At 36.3% G+C, this 6,986-nt stretch overlaps 1 protein-coding gene across 1 annotated transcript in view; it reads left to right on the top strand.

Annotated features, from left to right (window-relative positions):
- The first annotated feature begins 4,391 nt into the window (after nucleotides 1-4,391).
- The window catches only part of LOC102018462 (sperm-tail PG-rich repeat-containing protein 2), a 358,995-nt gene continuing 356,400 nt past the window's right edge, over nucleotides 4,392-6,986 (top strand). The window contains exon 1 of the mRNA XM_013517444.1: nucleotides 4,392-4,485. The gene's annotated coding sequence lies outside the window, so the exon portion shown is untranslated. The remainder of the gene's footprint in view (nucleotides 4,486-6,986) is intronic.

The raw sequence follows: 6,986 nt of genomic DNA, 5'->3' as shown, positions 1-6,986 counted from the left end.
GCCTAACTTCTTCTCCAGTTCTGCCTCTTATGCTGCTGGCAACAATCCTCAGGTGGGCCTCCCACACCCAGCACCACGCTTACTCAGTTCAGCTGGGGGTTATAAATTGACTACCAGTTGTCACTGCACCACAGTTCTAGATATTAGTTCTTTGTCTGAAAAACACCTGGCATAAATATTTTAGCACAATGTGGGCTGTCCTTTACCTCTATTGGTAGTTTCTTTTGCTGTGCAAAAGCTTTTTAATTAAATGGGATCTCAGTTGTCGATTCTTTGTGATAATTCCTGTGTGATCAAGGATTGTTTATAAAGTCTTCCCTTGCACTACACCTGTGTCTTCCAGAGTTCTACCTATTCTAACTTTCAGCAAATTTAGTTTTTCTACTTTAATATTTAGATCCTTTATCCACTTAGATTTTTTATTTTAGTTTTGGTGAGAGACATAGATCTGAGTGATCTATTTTAGTTTTGGTGAGAGACATAGTCTTCAGCACGTGGAAGGCTAGTTTTCCCTGCACCACTTATGAAAGAGACTGTCTTTCAAGTGAACATGTTTTGCCCTTTTGTTTCAGATCAGGTGGCTGAATGAATTTGGAGTTTTTTCTGCATCTTCTCATACATTCCACTAATCCTCAGGTCTTTTTTTTAAGCACTCTGAATTTTTTAACAAAACTTCTTATTTATTTTTGTTTACTGCCTAATTTTTTAATGGAAGTCAGCTATTCATATCATTTTCTTTTATATTCTAAAGCCTGTAAACTTTTCAAAGAGGAATCAATATAGAGATTCGTTAACAAGTGTAATAAGAAAAATAGTTGGAATTTGTTGTCTTTAGTTTTTTTGCAGTAGTCTGTACAGGTGAAAGTTTAAAATTTGTATGTAGACAGTTATCACTTTTTTGTTTATTCTAATTTTTGTTTCACATTTAGAAGGCATCTATTATATTGAAATTAGAAAAATGTATACGTTTATATTAGCTCTTATGTTGTTCATTTTCTGCAGACCATTTCACATGTTGACAGTGGAGCCATCATTTCTATGTCTCACTGCAGGGAGGCTCTGATTGGAATTTGATAATTCCTACTGGCTTGACCCACATGTGGTACATGCATGACTGTCCCATCTGCTGATTTGTACTGCTTCTCAGAGGCTCTTTGATTACAGTAATGTATAGAAAGGCATTGATTTAGCAGACCAGCTGTCATCACATTATAGTTCCTTAACAAAAGCATTAAAATTGTTTAAAAATTGTAACAGTTTTAAATGCAAATTATAATGGGATACCTGTAAGATTTCCATGTTAAAATATAGGAATTAATTATTGATAAACTACTCACAAATATAAACATTTCTTTTAATCAAATAAATTCATTGTTATTGTAATAGTTTTTAAATTTTTATACATAGTATTAATTTTCATATCTGAGCAGTAATTTTTCAAATTCAAGCTGTTAACTAGATTTGATTGATTTAGAGACTATTAGTTTTATTACTGAAAAGGCCCATTAATGTGATTAGATCTGTTTATACAACCAGTGGTTCAAGCCTCTTGTGGGGACAGTCATGCATGTACTACTGGTGGTTCAAGCTGGTGGGAATGTATTAAATATTTAGTTTAGGAAATATTTCAAAAATGAAAAGAACAAGAATAACATGACAGAAGCTTTCATAGTCACCTTCTTGTGCTATCTAACTTTTATTTGTTGCCTTATACATATTTTAAACACTTTCAAATGAAGAAAAAACAATGTAACTGTAATACTGTAATCTGTCTTTATGGTTTAACCCTTCTTACTAAAGAAAATATTGGTTCACCTCCCGACCAGTGCCATAAAGCAAGTATCATAATAGAGTGAGGCATGAAAACCTTTTCAGTCTTCCAGCATATATGAGAGTTGCAGTTATACCAAACTATAGTCTGTTAGGTGCATAATAACATTATGTCCAAAAATCATATTAATAATTTCTTAGTGCTAAAGAATGTTAATAGTCATCTGAACTAGCAGTAAGTTAGAATCTTCCCTCTAGTGGAGTGTCTTCTCTTGATGTTGATGGCTGCTGACTGATCATAGTAGTGATTGCTGAAGGTTGAGGTGTCTGTAGTAATTTTATAAAATCAGACAAGAGTGAAATTGCACATAAACTCGTTCTTCTTTTTTATTTTTTTATTTTAAAGGGAGTAATAAAAGAAAAGAAAAGAACGGTAGCAGCATACCAACATCACAAACATAAACAAAACAAATCAAGCACATTAAAAGTGATACAGGGTTTCAAAACAAAATGATAGGAATTAACAGTGGTTGTTATATTACATATTGTTATCTTCAACCACATTGCTCAGTTTACAGATGTAAGAATGAAAGACTGTTCAAACCATTAAAGAGAATAAAAAAAATAATTATTAGATAAAACATTAGAGATAATACAGAGTTTCACTAGACAAGATGGTAGGAATTCACCAATGGTTGTCCCATTGCATATTGTTGTCTTCAAATTAGTTGCTCAGATTACCAGATACAAGCATGCAAAATTGGTCAGAATATAAAAAATTTTAAGCATTAACTTCCCTTTCAATATAGCATGAGACATCAGCAGTGCAGTTATCCCAGCTATTGTTATCTATTTATCTATCTATCTATCTATCTATCTGTCATCTATCTTTTGCCTCCCTTCCTTCTTTCCCTCATCCCAGTTGTTCCTTCCTTTGAGCAATTTCTTTCTCTTTTATATCATCTATTATACATTTTAGTTTTCAGGTTCCTACACCAGGGAGACAATATGATGTTTATACCTGTGGGTCCGACTTATTTCCCTTATGACTGTGGTCTCTAGTTGCATCCATTTACCTACAAAAGCCTTGATTTTATTTTTTTTTATAGCTGAGTAATATTCATTGTATAAAAATGCAACATCTTTTTTATCCGTTCCTCAGTTGATGGGCAATTGGGTTGTTTCCAAGATGTAGCCTTTACAAATTGTGCTGCTATAAACATGGATGCACATATTGTGCTGTGGTATGATGTTTTTCACGTATTTATTCACCATTAATATTTCTTCATCCGAGAAGTGTGTGTTCATCTCAGATGCCCATTTTTGGATCGAGTGGTTCTTCTTCTTCTTTTTTTTTTTTTTAAACATTTTCTCTGTAACTTCCTGTACTATTTGACAGCATTTCCCTCCCAATAGAACTTCTTTCAAAACTGGAATGTATTTGTGCAATGTTCACAGCATTTTCACCAGTATTCCATCTCAAGAAACTAATTTCTTTGCCCATCAATAATAAGCAATTCCTCATCTGTTAAAAGTTTTCTCATTAGATTTTAAGAATTCTGTCACATATTCAGCCTTCAGCTTTCACTTTTAAGTTTAGTTCTCGTTCTCTTTCAACCACATCTGCAATTACTTCCTCCACTGATCATTCGTGATAGGCAGAATCACCTTGTTCCAAATTCTTGTTAGTGTTGGTATTTTGACCTCCCTTGAATCACAAACATTCCTAATGTCATTATCATGGGTGTGGGCGAGTGACAACGTGATGGCGTTGTAAAAGGGACCTTGGCCTTCTCTTGCTTCCTTCCTCTTGCTGTGTCTTGTCCTTCTTCCTTCCTCAGTGTGATGATGTCATACAAAGGCCATCTCCAGATGCAGCCTCTCAGTCTTGGACTTCCTAGACTTCAGAAGCATGAGTCAAATAAATTTCTTTTAATTATAAATTATTTAAATATCCTGTTATAACACTGGAAGAGGATGAAAATAGTAGATATCCCTAGGATGAAGGTCTAGCAGGTTCTCTGTTCATAGATTTCCACAGCAGCAGTATCAGCTGACCCTAAAGTTTCCCCATGACCATTTCAGACCTTCTTTACTGCATCCGAGGACAGTTCTGCTTGTTCAAGCAACCAGTAGGAAATATTTATATGTAACTCCCCTGTGGAGAAGGGGAAAAGCATTAAAATGGAATAAAATAATTTAATGGTTTACCTTACAATGTACAACCTATATGGGACTTTGAGCCTGATCAGGCCATATGAGTTTTTGTTCTGGAGGAAGTCTAGCAAAAAGCTTAGTGTAAAAGGAATGAAAACAGGACCATAGTCCCAGTGGAATGCTGCTGGGACAGCACAAGAAGTTTTGCTAAGATATGTCCTAAGAAAGGATAAACATGAAGGCCAGGAAGGCCAAAGTACAGCCTCTGTGATAGTTAAACTATAGTGTTCTCACTAATCTGCACATTTCCCCTCTCATTCCCAATTTCTGCTTTTTGTAAAGAAAAGACTAACAAATAGCCAGAGAAAATTGGAGGCTGTGGCCCAGATCCCATAACTTTGTCTCTCTTGTTTTCTTTTCATCTGCCACACCTCATTTTTGGGACCTGTCACCTCACAGAAACCGACATACTGGCATGCCCAACAGGGACCTGAAAGTACTGTTCGAGATGTCAGGAAGGGATTTCAGTGTCCAGCGGAGCAGAGAAGAGTTGGATGGGTAAGTGAGCTTGGTTTCTGGGATTGTTACATTGGGGTTGCAATAGGAAATTCCTCATCTCAACAACAAGAATATATTCATGTTTTAAAAAACTTTGTTAAAGAGCTTGGGGGTTAAAGAGAAACCACAGTCTTTATCTAAATTATTCGCCTTAATAGGGAAATACTGCTATTGGTTTGAACCCAAGGGACATAATGTTTTAAATTTAAAGTAATGAAATTGGTAATGAAGGCTTTGAAACACACTTATCAACAAGGAAATTCTATTCCTTTATATATTTGGTCTTTGTGAATTTAATAACCTTGGCATTAGAACTTATGCAATCTGAATCCGAACAGGAGATCTTGCCAGACATGAGAGATGAAAAAGGCAAAGACAGCTCTGATTCTGAATTAGATAATAGTTTTCCTGAGGAGACTCTACTGCTTCAGGGTCAGGGACCAATTACAGAGGATGAAGAGAGTCATGGATATTTTGCAAACATTTCTGCTACACTGAAACTTACCTTATCACAGTCTGTTGAACAGTCAGTAAAATCTGACTTTCCTCTACCTCCACCTTCTGTGTTCCAGGTCTATCCTGTGGCACCATTGGCTCCAATATATGATAAATCTAACCCTTTCTATATCCATCTCAAATGGCAATTAGAACACCATTGCCAATGACTGCAGTAATGAAGGCATTTGTTCAAGCAAAACAAGAGGGTGATTTAGACGCTTGTCAGGCTTTTGCTATGAACTCAGTTACAATTACTCAGCTACCAGGTGACCAGTGAAATCCCCAAGATTATGTTTGATATGGTCATGCTCCGTTACCTTGTAAAACCATTAAAGAACTGAAGCAGGCTTGTATTTCATACAGAGTGAATTCTCCTTATACCTTTGGATTGATTTTGGGGCTGGCTCAGTCTGACCACTTAATTCCATGAGGCTGGGAAATGATTGGCTGCACAGTTCTTGGTTTAGCTGAATTCCTTCAGTTTAAAATATGGTGGAGAGATGAGGCAAAATTAATGGCCCTCCACAATGCCCATAGCAGTCCATGGGTTCCTATTTCTGTAGACCAACTCACCGGCTTTGGTGATTGGTTTGGCATTAAACTACAAATACAATATGATGATATTTCAATTGTCCAGAAAAGAATGTGTCTTGTCAAAGCATGGGAAAAGATTGCCCTTCTTGGCCAACCTGTTTCCTCTGTAATTAAGGTCTTTCAAAGTGCTAACAAACCTTATGTGGAATTTGTAGCAAAACTGAAAGAAATACTTCAAAAAACAGTGTTGCAGCCTTCTTTGAGGGACCTATTTTTACAAATGTTATCTTTTGATAATGCCAATTCAGAATGCAAACAGGTTTTATGGCCATTAAAATCTCAGGCCACCACTTTAGATGAGTATATAGAAGTCTGTCAGGATAAAGAATCAGAAAATTTTAAAGTGGGATTGCTTATTAAAAAAGATAAACTTGAGGCTTTTGTAGGTAAATGGATGCAACTAGAGACCATACTCATAAGTGAAATAAATCAGACCCACATGTGTAAACATCATATTGTGTCCTTGGTGTAGGAACCTGAAAGACTAGGTAAAACTCAAAATGCACAATAAATGATAGGAAAGGGAAAGAAATTGCTCAAAGGAAGGAACGACTGGGATGAGAGAAAGAAAAAAAAAAGAAAGGAAGGCAAAACATAAATATATATGAATAGCTGTGATGACTGTATTGCTGTTGTCTGAGGGTGTATTGAAATGAACAGTTTCAATTAATGCTCACAGTTAATGCTCACAATTTTTTGTGTTGTGATCCATTGTGCATGCTTGTGTCTGGTGGTCTGAGCAACTGAATGAAGGTAACAATATGCAATGGAATTACAATGGTGAACTCCTAGCATCTTGTCTAGTGAAACTCTGTATTATCTCTAATGTTTTATTGAAGAAATATTTTCTTATTCTCTTTAGTGGTTTGAGTAATCTTTCATTCTTACATCTGATAATCTGAGCAATGTAGCTGAGATAGCGATATGCAGTATAACAACCACTGTTGATTTGTATTAATTTGTCTTGAGACCCTGTATCACTTTGAATGTTCTTGCCTTGATTTGTTTATGTTTGTGATACTGGTATGCTGCTACTGTTCTAGTTTTTTGTTTGTTTGTGTCTCATGTACTACTCTCTTTAAAATAAAAAAAAAAAGTGGGATTGCTTGAAGCCACTTTAAAAAGAACTGGCCCTTCTGTGACTGTTACCCATCTGGGCTGAATCTGGTTCCTGTATGAGTCCTGAACTGAGTGGAGACATAAATTTAGGTGATTCACAAACTGTAGACCCTGCAGTTTGTGTCCGAATCATGCCTGTACCCTAAACCACCTGGAGACATAGGTCCACTGGAGCGGGATTGTTGCACCAGTGCAACCTGAGTCAGGTCGTGCACGTGAACTGAATTGCAAGGGGACGCTGGACCAGAAGGTTGGCCATCAGGTGACACGAGTGCCCGCCCCTAAAAACG

Source organism: Chinchilla lanigera, unplaced genomic scaffold (assembly GCF_000276665.1).
Source record: "Chinchilla lanigera isolate Chin_1 unplaced genomic scaffold, ChiLan1.0 scaffold00004, whole genome shotgun sequence".
NCBI classification, from domain to species: domain Eukaryota; kingdom Metazoa; phylum Chordata; class Mammalia; order Rodentia; family Chinchillidae; genus Chinchilla; species Chinchilla lanigera.
Note: the sequence above shows the minus strand (reverse complement) of the source record. Positions and strands in the feature narration are given on the sequence as shown.